Source organism: Chiloscyllium plagiosum, unplaced genomic scaffold, assembly GCF_037043375.1.
Source record: "Chiloscyllium plagiosum isolate Xiang-an unplaced genomic scaffold, Cpla_swu_hap1 HiC_scaffold_27, whole genome shotgun sequence".
In the NCBI taxonomy this organism is placed as follows: domain Eukaryota; kingdom Metazoa; phylum Chordata; class Chondrichthyes; order Orectolobiformes; family Hemiscylliidae; genus Chiloscyllium; species Chiloscyllium plagiosum.
This window is the reverse complement of record NW_028270165.1, coordinates 31,974,364-31,987,499: the sequence shown is the minus strand read 5'-3', so window position 1 is coordinate 31,987,499 and position 13,136 is coordinate 31,974,364. Positions and strand designations below refer to the sequence as shown.

General features: G+C 40.9%; 1 pseudogene; it reads right to left on the bottom strand.

Annotated features, from left to right (window-relative positions):
• Nucleotides 1-916: 916 nt before the first annotated feature.
• On the bottom strand, nucleotides 917-7,779 carry LOC148143534 (putative G protein-coupled receptor 139; annotated as a pseudogene).
• Between the last annotated feature and the right edge of the window lie 5,357 nt (nucleotides 7,780-13,136).

Genomic DNA, 13,136 nt, shown 5'->3' with positions numbered 1-13,136 from the left:
TTTCTGTCCTCGTTGACCAAATCATTGTCTTAATCCAAAATTATTCTCTCTGCCTGGTTACTTCACTTTGGTCCTGAAATATTATTGACTAAATTACATCATGAAATTTTTAAAATAAGTCCACGAAAATGCTCACTCTGAAAAACCATGCAGAAATATAAAGCAATCCCAAACTTGCTCTTGCCTTCAGTGATAATCTAAAACTAACATTCTCGTGCTTGGCACACAGCTTATTTTTTCAACATAAGTTATTTTCAACATCATTGGATCCGATCCTACAAGCGATCAATACCAAACCTACCCGTTTGTTGCATACTTTTGACACAGTCATTCTTAAAATCATAATTAGTGCTTAGCAGTCTCAAAACAACTCCAGTCAGATGAACCACATATTTGATTGATCCAAGAGATATCCAACAATGCATGTTGCATGATCAGAAGTGATGCACAGCATTAAATTAATGCAACAATTAGCAGTTTTATTTAAGGTTTAATAGACAATTTCCATTTGACCTGCGACTGTACAACAGTATGTTTGTTTCGTTGGTACAAATTAAGATCTCATGGCTGCAACCAACTTATCACATAATTAGGAAATGTATATTTATTATCAGCAAACTCAAAAGTTTCTAGAAACAACGCGGTAAATTTTGATGTTTGTTTTATTCTGCTCAGGCATGTTACCAATCAGGAAATTGGAATCCCTTTGTAGGAAACTGAATTTGAGTATAATGGGATCGTATATCAGAAGTCAAGTTTCAGCAAGTTAGAAAGATTTTCTCACTGTGTAAGTTCATACATCAGTAAATTGGAATTCTTGATTCTCGACATGAGTCAACAGATCATTGATTCTTGTATTTGCAAGACACAGGGAGATAATAGGATGAAGCAGACAGGGTTTTTTTTTATTATTTCTTCATTTACCTAATTTTCTTAATACGTTTAGGGGATATTCCACTATACTCTTCATCTCCTCCCTGAATTTTCTCTGAGTCACTGAATAAATAAACGTGTTTGTGCAACAACTGAGCATCTGCAACATGTTTGCACTTTCCTGCAGAATAAACTTGGGGTCACTGAAGCTTTTGATATTGTAATTACTTGTAAATCTGTCATAAAAGAACTGCACAACGTAAGCCATCCACAAAAGGATGAAACTTCCAGAAATAGCGAAAAGTAAAACAATGGACTTTCTCCGGTTCTCTATTTCTGGGTCAGTTGAATCTTCCCTATTATTCTGTGTCCGCAGTCTCCTTCGGGCAGCACTGCTCACGAGAATATGCCTGACAGTCAGAGCATTGAACAAAATAATCAGAATGAACGAGAGGCAGGGTGTTAAAATACGATCAGACCAATCAAACACTGTCCACGCTGTTGAGGTGTAACGAATTTTCTTCTGTCTACAATACCAGGGGATATTATCAATTACATAGATGGGCTCATGTATAAAATACCAGGGAACACTTTTCAAACATCCCAGTGCACAAACAAACCCTATAACAAATGCTGCAGTTTTTTCAATGGTATTTTAATTTCAGCTTCTGACAACAAATAGCTACAGATCTGTCAAAGGTGAAAGCCACTGTTAACCAGACAGAACTGTCTCTACTTGCATGAATCAATGCAATGCTGAGGCTACACAAGGGAGTAATGAACAGAAAACTTCCTGGCGAATAAATACCAGGAATACGATTCATTATCACTGCAGTAATAATGACCAGGAGATCCATCACTGCCATGGACAACAAGTACTGAGTGATACATCGGGAGAGGCCACATCTTCCTCGTGCCAGGATCACGATAGCCACTAAATTAACTGAAAGAGAGAAGAAAAGTTACCTGATACACTTACACGAGTAATAATGCGTAAAATTTCTAGCTGCAATTTGAAGTGATCAGGACTGTTTTAATTCAAGCTCTTTAAAAGTGAGATAGCTCGAGTTGAAGGTCGATATGTTCCTGTGAGGATGAAGCACAGGTTTGTTAGGAATGTGGAACCCTGGATAACAAGAGATTTTGAGGATTTGACAAGAAAAAATAAGGAAGTATGGCCAAGTACAGGCAGCTTGGATTAAGGGAATCATTGAATGGATATAGGGGATACAAGAGTTTATTGAAGAAGGAAATCAAGAGGGTGAAAAGGAGGCACAAGATAGCCTTGGTTCAGAAGATTAGGGTGAATCCAGAGAGGCTGTTTAAGTCTATGAATGGAAAAAGAATAACTAGAGAAAGAATAGTTCCGCTCAAGGAGCTTAGTGGGCATGTATGTGTAGAACCGCAGGAGATAGGTGAGATTATCAATGAATATTTATCGTCTGTGTTTACCACCGAAAAAGACATGAAGTCTTTGGAACTTGAGGAAGTTAATGGTCATTTCTTGGGGACAATCACTATCACTGTAGAGGAGGTTTTGGATTTATGAGAATTTATGAAAGTCGATAAATCTCCTGGTCCTCATCAGATATATTCAAAGGCTCTACAAGATACTGGAGAAGAACTTGCAGTGGCCTAGGGTGACATTTTTACGTTATCGTTAGCCAAAGGTGACGTCGTAGAAGATGGGAGGTTAGCGAATGTTATGCCTTTATTCAAGAAGGGCTGCAACAAAAACCTGGGAGCTATAGACCAGTAAACCTAACATCTGTGCTGGGTCAGTTACTTGAGAAGATTCTGAGAAATAAGATATGCATGCATTTTGAAAGACAGGGTTGGATTAGAAATAGTCTGCAAGGATTTGTGCATGGGAGAGCGTGCCACACAAATTTGTTAGAGTTGTTTGATGAAGTGTCCAGGAAGGTTGAGGAGGGCAGGACGGTGAACATAGACTATATGGATTTCAGTAAGGCCTTTGATAAGGTTTCACATGGTAGACTACTGTGGAAAGTGAGAATGCATGGAATTCATGGAGAGCTGGTAAATTGGATACACAATTGGCTTGATTGTAGGAAGCAGAGGGTAACAGTGGAAGAATGCTTGCCTGTGTCTCGTAGACTGTATCATACATTGGTGATTGGCCCATTACTTTTTGTTATCTATGTCAATGGTTTGGATGAGAATGTAGAAAGCATGATTAGAAGTTTGCAGATAACACTAAAATAGGCAGTATTGTGACAATGAGGAAGATTATCAAAAATTGCAGCAGGAGCTTGCTCAGCTGGAAAAGTGAGTTGAAAATAGCAAGCGTAATTTAATATACATAAGCGTGAGGTTTCGCCTTTTATAAAGTCAAATCAAGGTAGGGGTTTCATGACGAATGGCACGTCTTTAAGGAGTGTAGTGGAACAGAGGTAGCTTGGAGTTCATGTTCACGGTTCTCTGAAAGTGGGCAGTGAAGAAAGTTTTGGTATACTGGCCTTCATCACTCAGGGTGATATCATTGTGTATCGAAGTCGGGAAGTTATGTTCCGGTTGTAGAGAATGTTTGTGAGGCCACACACGGAGTATTGTGCATCTTGCCAGAGGAAGGGTGTTATTAAACTGGAAAGAGTGCAAACGAAATGTACAAGGATTCTGCCAGGACTCAATGGCCTGAGTTATAGGGGGAGGTTGGACAAACTGAGACTTCTTTTCTTTAGAGCGTAGGAAACTGAAGCTGACCTTTAGATGTGTATAAGATCATGAGAGGCATGAATATGATGAATGCCCTGAGTCTTTTTCCAAGCGTTGGTGAATTTCAGACAAGCAGCCATCATTTTAAGGTGAGAGGGGAAAGAATGAAGGTATCCTGACGGACAGCTCTTTTACACAGAGGATGGTATGCATATGGAATAAACTGCCAGTGGAAGTGGTTGAGGCGGGTACATTAACAATATTATAAAGTCATTTGGATAAATAATGGATCGGAAAGTTTTCGAAGTATGTGGTCCAAGTGCAAGGGAATGGTGTTAACATAGATGGAAGTTTTGGTCGGCATGGACCAGTTTGGTCCAAAGGTCCTGTCTCCGTGGTGTAGGACATATGGCTGTATGACTACACATCATCTCATAAAAAAGAAATATATCAAAATATCAAACAGTTTTACTTGTTATTCTTGTGGAGCTTAGAAGTATGAACAATGATTACATTCAGATTTACACTAATAAATTTTTAAAACTACCTCAGGTTCAACAAACTAACAATGTGATTTAATTCAAAACTATTTTAAATTAATAACAAGCAAAATGGAAATTGCTGCAGAATTTATGGAGAGAGAAGCAGGGTTTCATTTCGAGTCCAGTGACTCATGTTCAGAATATTCCTTTGAAATTCATATTTCAGTGAATTAAATATATTTAAGGTGCATTCATGGCGATTCAACCGCTGACAGATCTTTGAGAGAATTGAGCCAGTGTGCATTGGCTGTTGCCAACAACTATGACTTTTTTGTGAACGTTGTCCCAGAAATTCGAAACTATTTAACAATTGCCTTGCAATTGACGAAAGTGTACATGAAAATAATTTTGTTTGAATATTCATGGTTTTGGATAGTCTTCATAAATGTCATCATTAATAAGTATCAAAACCCTGGGATAATGGTTGATAAAATTTCATGTAAGACCTAATTTTTTTCATAAGGCAATACGTCGTCAATACTGAATATGTGAGCATTTCAAAAAACAACTTCACCAATCTGAGGTGAAACAATTGCAGACTTTTATAGGACTGGTAAGATAGAACACGTCTTTTGCATTATGGTTTCAAATGTATGCTTGAGTAAATTGACACTGTTTATCGCATAAATCAAAACTAATGAAGATTAAGAATTAATACAGAGATCATGTTGGATGACTCAGGTTTCAAATGACAAGTGAAAAACCCAAGATCCATTAATGGTGCAAGTATTCGAATAAGCTTAGCTCATAGATTTGTCCACCACGCTGGTGTGGTTCATCAAGTGGAATCATTATTTCGTCTTCCTCTGTTGTGGTGTTTCTGATGATGTTGAGGAGGACAAAATAATGATTTCATTTGATGTAACAGTGCTCTTTACATCTATCGACATCGACATAGCCAAGAGTACCATTGCCATATTATTGGGCGAACTGGTTACTAGGATACCCGACGACATCCGCAGCATCAACAAGAACAGCATGTTTAAATTATCGGACCTATTCCTGACTACTCACTTCATATTCAATGGACAGGTTTATAGAGAAATCAATGGTACACCAATGGGGTCACCGATATCAGGCTGAGAGCAGAAGCAATAATGCAAGGCTTAGAACGGACTATACCTCCCCACGTTCCAACCCAAACTCTGGACCCGGTATACAGATGGCACCTTTATCATTACTGAACGTACACAACTGAAAGGAACCTATTAGCAAATGAATAGCATCCTCACCGGAAGAAAATTCACTCACGAAGAAGAAAACAACAACTGATTCATCTTCCTGAATGTGTTAGTGGAACGCACACCTACCAGTGAACTCCACACCAGTGTGGGCAGGAAGAATATGCATACAGATCAAATACTGAACTATAACAACAACTATCCAAACACCTACAAACGAAACTGCATTAAAAAACATTTAAACGAGCAAGAACGCACTGAAACAACCCACAACTCCAGAAGGCACAACCTGTTCAAGGGATTCAAATGAAACGGCTACTCCAGGAGTACTATCCTCCCATACTTACACAACTAACATAAAGAAGAAAACACTATATGACCAGATACGATAGTGGCCATACCGTAAATCAAAGAAATGTCAGAAATGATTACCTGACTACTCAGATTCCTAGGAATATTTGTGGCCCGCTCAGCAGTAAACACCTTTCACCAGCTCCTCACAAAGTTTAAAGAGCCAACACCCACATCCAACAGGATGAACGTTATCAACAAGATGCCCTGCTAGGACTGTGAAAAACACTACATACGAAAAACAGGAAGAAAACTGACCGTACTGGTGCATGAACGTCAACTCACTACTGCTAGACACGATCAGTACTCTCTCATTTCCAACCACACAGGTTGCGAAGGGCACGGATTCAACTGGGGCCATGTATCCATCCGAGCTCAGGCTAAACAGAGACATTCATTGAAGCCTGGCATTCCAACTAGAACTGAATCAATAAACACATTGAACTGGACACCAAATACAAACCACTACGATACAGAATCTGAAGTACCCAAAAACAGAGACACGTAAATACCAAGCGGGACAGAGCATCAACACTGTGTCAAAGATGCACTGACGATATCACTATGCGAGACGACACAATGTCTGCAGAAAACCACACCAGCTCAACAAACAAATCTACGACCTCATCCACAACCCAGGCCACAAATACTTTCAAAACCCTATTTGAAGAAGTCTTTAGGATGTGGTCTCTGGGGTGAGAAATTTTCAGCGTTCAACCATAAGTGGAAACTTTACATGAGAACCGAGAGAAAAAAAACAAATAGGACATTTGGGAGCCTAAGATGCATCTTTTTGGGAAAGATGAAGTAATGATTGCAATCTCTTCTCTTACTGCAATGAATGTTTTGAGATTTAATTTGCTATGAATAATTCCAATCTTTAAGATCAGATTCAATTTTCAGTAGTCAGTATTTTACATCATCAGTTGTTCATTTATATTATGACTAAGAAGACAGCAGAGTATTAAGTAACTTCAATCATAACACTGCAACAAGCCCTTCCGAATCCATGGCTGTCGATAATTTGTTTATCGAGACCAATGTTTTAAATGACAATAAAAGCAAAATAACAATTGTATATCAATCATAGAAAAACGTCTGTTACCTACGTGTTTCTGTGTTATTCCTACACTCATGTCTATCAACTAATGTTTTGTTACTTTCACATGCAATGCTTAATTCTGTAGATCAGGTTGCAAATCATCAGCTTCCATTCACATTCCTAAAACTAGTGGTGCTGCTATTGGCGAGAAGGACAGTTGCTACGTTTTACAAAACGCGAAAGGTAACTGCTTGTTTGAAAGACAATTAACAAGATAATTACAAGTGAACAGGGCCAGTCTATTCAATCCTTTGAATCTGTTCTCCTGCTGAATTACACAAATGAGATGTCTAGAAAACTCTATTCACCCGCCCAGATCTCAAAACCAGGACTGTTTTCGCACAAAGAAGTCATTGTGATTTTTAACGTTTTATATTGAACGTCAGCCTCAATTGCTGAACTGTGGGAGACCAGTAAAACGAAGACTTCGTGTGACAAGAGGAAAAACTGCGGTTGCTGTAAAGTAGAAACAAAAGCCGAAGTTCCTGGAAATGCTCAGCAGGTTTTAGTATGAAAATGTGTACTATGAGATTATGACTGGGTATCTGAACTCGAATTTGAAGTCAATAGCATCGATTTTACAGGTTATTCAGTAAAATAATTGCATTTCATTCTTTATATTCTCCTTGTTTCGCCAATGTTGTTATCCATGTGTTTTGTAATTTTTTTTGGGGGGGGGGTAATGGCAAGGGTGCAAAAGAGAACCGCCTCAGCTGGAACACAGATAAGCCGATAATGCTGACGTTATTCTGCAACAGATTCTAACCGTGAACTAACCGACATCCGATTCATTACATTCATCTACATCCAATATTTCAAAGTACATTTATGAACTTTTACTCATAAATTAGTCCTCTAATTTCCGTATTATTCCAGAGAATAATTTCCGGCGAGGTGTATAATCAGAGCTGAATGCCAGCGATTTAACATTGAAATAAAACCTGACTTTCAATCTTAAAATGACTAATTGCTGCAATACTTTACCAGGAACAGCGATTGCTGCAAGAGTTGTGTAATAAATTGCATATACCAGGCCTCTTGGTGGAGCATGCATTTTCTAATGAGAAATGAAGAAGTCTATTTGAAGTGCCACAAATGTGCAGTGTACCAACCGGAGGATTCTTTATTATAGCGGATGTTAAATACCAAGAGACATCATTAATGTTACTCATAGTCACTGAACAAAATAAGTTAGGTGACATCACCATATGCATTGCTAAAATTCATTGGGGAAGCAAGTTACAGTGACTGCTTTTATCTTTACCTCTGAAGTGCTGCATGCATCGCAGCACTTAAAGGAATTACTGGCAGAAAAGCTCTGATCTGGCTAATAGCTAGCACGAACCTTTGTATGATGGATTGCATCTGCTTTCTGTTCTCTGAAGTGACCATGAAAAACAATCTGTACTATCAATCAGTTCGAAAAGATTAAAAGAAACCACCATGGAAACAGTCAGGGACTAATGAAAGCACAATGGATACAGATAATGTATTTTCTACCCGATGCAGAGTCTGGCATCGAAGCTAGGAGAGCTGCCTCACACATTGGGGTAGCAAAAAAGATGTACGTAGGCATTCCTTTAGAATAACACAACGAACTGAAAACCAAAGCTCCTCCATCTCTATCCGTGGATATTTTTTGTATCACTAATGGAGTAAACCTATCAGATATGTGAATGCAGCGTCACATATTCAGGAATTCAAAGTCTTCAGTGTTGATTGCGCACCTTATTAAAGCCCATAGCTTCAAATTAAACAGGTTTATGAACGTTTACTGGTAACACCGCGAACACTATCGAATGTCAAACGCTGGTTCCTCTAATATAGATACTTGGCTGATTTCAAAATATTTGTTGAAAGATATGAGGGAGCAGAATGAGTAGACTATTCAGTGCAATGATTTCTGCATTGTCAAAGAATGATTTGCTACTGCTACCAATGATGGGTCAAACGAGTCGTGAATGGCATAACTATAATTCTGCTTGTCACAGCCAAAGGAATAATCAATTTGATATTATTCAAGAACACATGCTTGAACTCTCATTTCTCCATATTAACATTTATGTCAATTGACAAATCTCTCCATGTGCACCATTGCATTTTTGCCATCTTGCTGCCATCTCTTTTTTTTTGCTGTTCCTATTGTTTAACGGGAATTCTCAATGGTTTGGTTTTGGCAGTCTGGATGTTCACTGAAAGCAGTCAGTCTGCTTTGAGTTTGCTCGTCCAAGAAAGAGCTACGTGGAAGAAGGTGTTCCATGCTGACTCTCTCTCTCCTGTAAGACACCTTGTTTGATTTTGCCCATTTTGCCAAGGGGGGATTATGTTGATTGTTGCGGGTATTTGGAACAGCATCATAAAACACTGTATGCCTTCTTAACAACTCTGTCAGCCTGGGTGGAAACTTCCAAGGATCTGTGTACCTGGACACCGAGATCTCGCTGCTCATCTACACTACCAAGAATCTTACCATTAGCCCAGTACTTTGCATTCTGGTTACTCCGACCAAAGTGAATCACCTCACATTTGTCCGCATTAAACTCCATTTGCCACCCTTCAGCCCAGCTCAGCAGCTTATCTATGTCTCTCTGTAACCTACAAAATCCTTCGATACTAGCCACAATTCCACCGACCTTAGTGTCGTCTGCAAATTTACTAATCCACCCTTCTACACCTTCATCCAGATCGTTTATAAAAATGACGAAGGCTCGGCAATCGAGTAAGGTTTGTGAGGCACGATCTACCCTTCACAAAACTGTGCTGACTATCCCTAATCAAATTATTCTTTTCTAGATTATTATAAATCCTATCACTTATAACCTTTTCCAACACTTTACCAACAACTGAAGTAGGCTAACTGGTATATAATTACCAGGGTTGACTCTACTCCCCTTCTTGAACAGGGGAGCCACATTTGCTATCCTCCAGTCTTCTGGCACTATTCCTGTAGACAATTACGATTTAAAGATCAATGTCAAAGGCTCGTTAATCTCCTCCCTGGTTTCCGAGAGGCTCCTAGGATAAATCCCATCCGGCCTAGGGGATTTATCTATTTTCACACCCTGCAAGATTTCTAATACCGCTTCCTTGTGAACCTCAATCCCACCTAGTCTAGTAGCCTGTATCTCAATACTCTTCTCGACAAAATTGTCGTTTTCTAGAGTGAATACTGTCGAAAAATATTCATTTAGTATTTCCCCTATCTCCGCTGACTCCACACACAACTTCTCACTACTACCCTTGGTTGGCCTTAATCTTACTCTCGTCATTATTTTATTCCTTAAATACCTACAGAAAGCCTTAGGGTTTACCCTGATCCTATCCGCCAACAGCTTCTCGTGTCTCCTCTTGGCTCTTCTGAGCTCTCTCTTTAGGTCTTTCCTGGCTACCTTGTAATCCTCAAGCGCCCTAACTGAGCTTTCACATCTCATCCTAACATAAGCCTTCTTCTTCCTCTTGACCAGAGATTCCACTTCCTTCGTAAACCACGGCTCCCACGTTCTACCATTTCCTCCCTCCCCGACAGGTACATACTTATCTAGGACACTCAGGAGCTTTTCCTTGAATAAGCTCCACATGTCTAATGTGCCCATCCCCTGCAGTTTCCTTCCCCTTCCTATGCTTCCTAAATCTTGCCTAATCGCATCGTAATTGCCTTTCTCCAGTTGTAACTCTTGACCAGTGGCATTCACCTATCCATTTCTATCACTAAAGTAAACATAACAGAATTGTGATCGCTATCACCAAAGTGCTCACCTACTTCCAAGTCTAATACCTGGCCGGGCTCATTACACAGTACTAAATCTAATGCAGCTTCACCCCCGTTGGCCTGTCTACATATTGTGTCAGGAAGCCCTCCTGCACTCACTGGACAAAAACTGACCCATCAATAGTACTCGTACTATAGTGTTCCCTGTCAATATTTGGAAAGTTCAAGTCCCCCATGACAACTTCCTGTCTCTCTCACTCCTATCGAGAATCATCTTTGCTATCCTTTCCTCTACATCTCTGGAACTATTCGGAGGCCTATAGAAAACTCCCAACAGGATGACCTCTCCTTTGTTGTTTCTACCCTCAGCCCACACTACCTCAGTTGACGAGTCCCCAAACATCCTTTCTGCAATCGCAATACTGTCCTTGACCAACAATGCCACACCTCCCCCTCTTTTACCATCTTCTCTGTTCTTACTGAAACATCTAAATCCTGGAACTTGCAACAACCATTCCTGTCCCTGCTCTCTCCGTGTCTCCGAAATGGCCACAACATCCAAGTCCCAGGTACCAACCCATGCTGCAAGTTCATCCACCTTATTCCAGATGTTCCTGGCGTTGAAGTAGACACACTTCAAACCAACTTCTTGCTTGCCGGTGCCATTCATGCGTCCCTGACACTTGATTTTGGACTTCTCTACTCTCCACCTTTTCTGTATTCGAACTGCAATTTTGGTTGCCATCCCCATGCTGGATTAGTTTAAACCCACCCCAGTAGCCTTAGCGAATTTTCTCCCCAGGATATTGGTACCTCTCTGGTTCAGATGAAGACCATCCTGCTTGCAGAGGTCCCAGCTACCCCAGAAAGAGCCGGAATTATCCAAGAATCCAAAACCCTCCCTCCTGCACCATGCCTGTAGCCACGTTTTCAATTCCTCTCTCTCCCTATTCCTCGCCTCACTAGCACGTGGCACGGGCAACAAACCAGAGACAACAACTCTGTTCGTCCTAGTTCTAAGGTTCCATCCTAGCTCTCTGAATTGCTGCCTTAAATCCTGATCTCTCTTCCTACCTAGTCGTTGGTGACTATGTGGACCACGACTTGGGTCTGCTCCCCCTCCTCCTTAAGGATCCCAAAAACACGATCAGAGACATCACGAACCCTGGCACCTTGGAGGCAACACACCAACTGTGAGTCTCTCTCGTCCCCACAGAACCTCCTATCTCTCCCCCTAACTATGGAGTCCCCAATGACTACTGCTCTGTTCCTCTTCCCTCCTGAGCAGCAGGGACAGACTCTGTGCCAGAGCCCTGCCCCTCTCCTTTCCCCTGGTAAGTCGTCCCCCCAACTGTATCCAAATCGGTATACTTATTGTTGAGGGGAATGGCCACAGGGGAGCCCTGCACTGCCTGCCGGTACCCTTTCCGTCCCCTGACTGTAACCCATCTGCCTTTTTCTTGTACCTGAGGAATGACTACCTCCCTGTAACTCCTCTTAATAATCCCCTCTGCCTCCCGAATGATCCGAAGTTCATCCAGCTCTAGCTCCAGTTTCCTAACGCGGTTTTCGAGGAGCTGGAGTTGGGTGCACTTCCCGCAGTTGTCGTCAGCAGGGACATTAGTGGTGACACTTACCTCACACATTCTGCAGGAGGAACATTCAACTGCCCTCACCTCCATTCCCACGATTCTAAATTCCCAAAGAGACTGTTGAAAAAATAAGGAATAAAAAATAAACTCGTTACCTTACCAATCTGGCGCACAGAACTTTTTTTTGGTTAGAGGAGGAGGATGGGTGGGAGACACTACCCGAGTAGTGTTTTGGGTAGCGCAACCACACAAATATATGACTTCCTAAGAAGTCCTCCGCTCTTCCCTCGCACCTCTCAGCAAATGGAGGCCCGACTCGCGAGTTCAGTCCCTATTAATGGGGGAAAACTCACCCTTCCCGTCAGCCCTCGCTTCACCACTCCTTCTCTCCTCGCCGCTCTGGCAAAATTCATGATGATTGACTGTTCTCCACTGATATGCAAACGTAAGACTCGTCCCTATTCCATTATGCTCATGGGTGATGTCAATCTCAATGAAATTGTTGTGCTGATTGCACTGGTGCAGCATCGTTCCATTACTCTCTTTATCGCAGTCCAGCACGACTGCTCTGGGCAGTGCATAATGCAATGACATTCACTTTCTGTATCCCGGAATCACATCCAGCCTCACAGAAAGATGATCGAGGCATCAAGCATGGTGAAAAAGGCTTAGATATATTGAGTTATTATATACATTGATACTTCTGTTTCTTGCTCATCTCCCTGATTTTATTGGTTACATGGATCCCCAGTCCCACTCTGCAGCAGATAATGTGCTATTGCAAACAGACTTTCAAAACTTGTAACCTCCTACTTTAAGTAAAAAAGCAGAAACTGTCTACCAATTCCATCTGACAATAAATGACTTTTTTAAGAATTACGATTTCCTTCGCCTGCAGGACATCGAGTGTCATTATATTTTTGAACAGCCTGACCTCACATTACAATCTAACATGAATCAGGTGTCAGTTCACGTGAAATTTTCCATACTTTGATGATGAATCTCATCATATAATTGGGTACTTCGAAAAACTCGTCACTTGAAGCATTAATCAAGGTCAAGAAATGGTGATCCCTGAGCACATGCGCACATGTCTTCTCAGAATTTTCC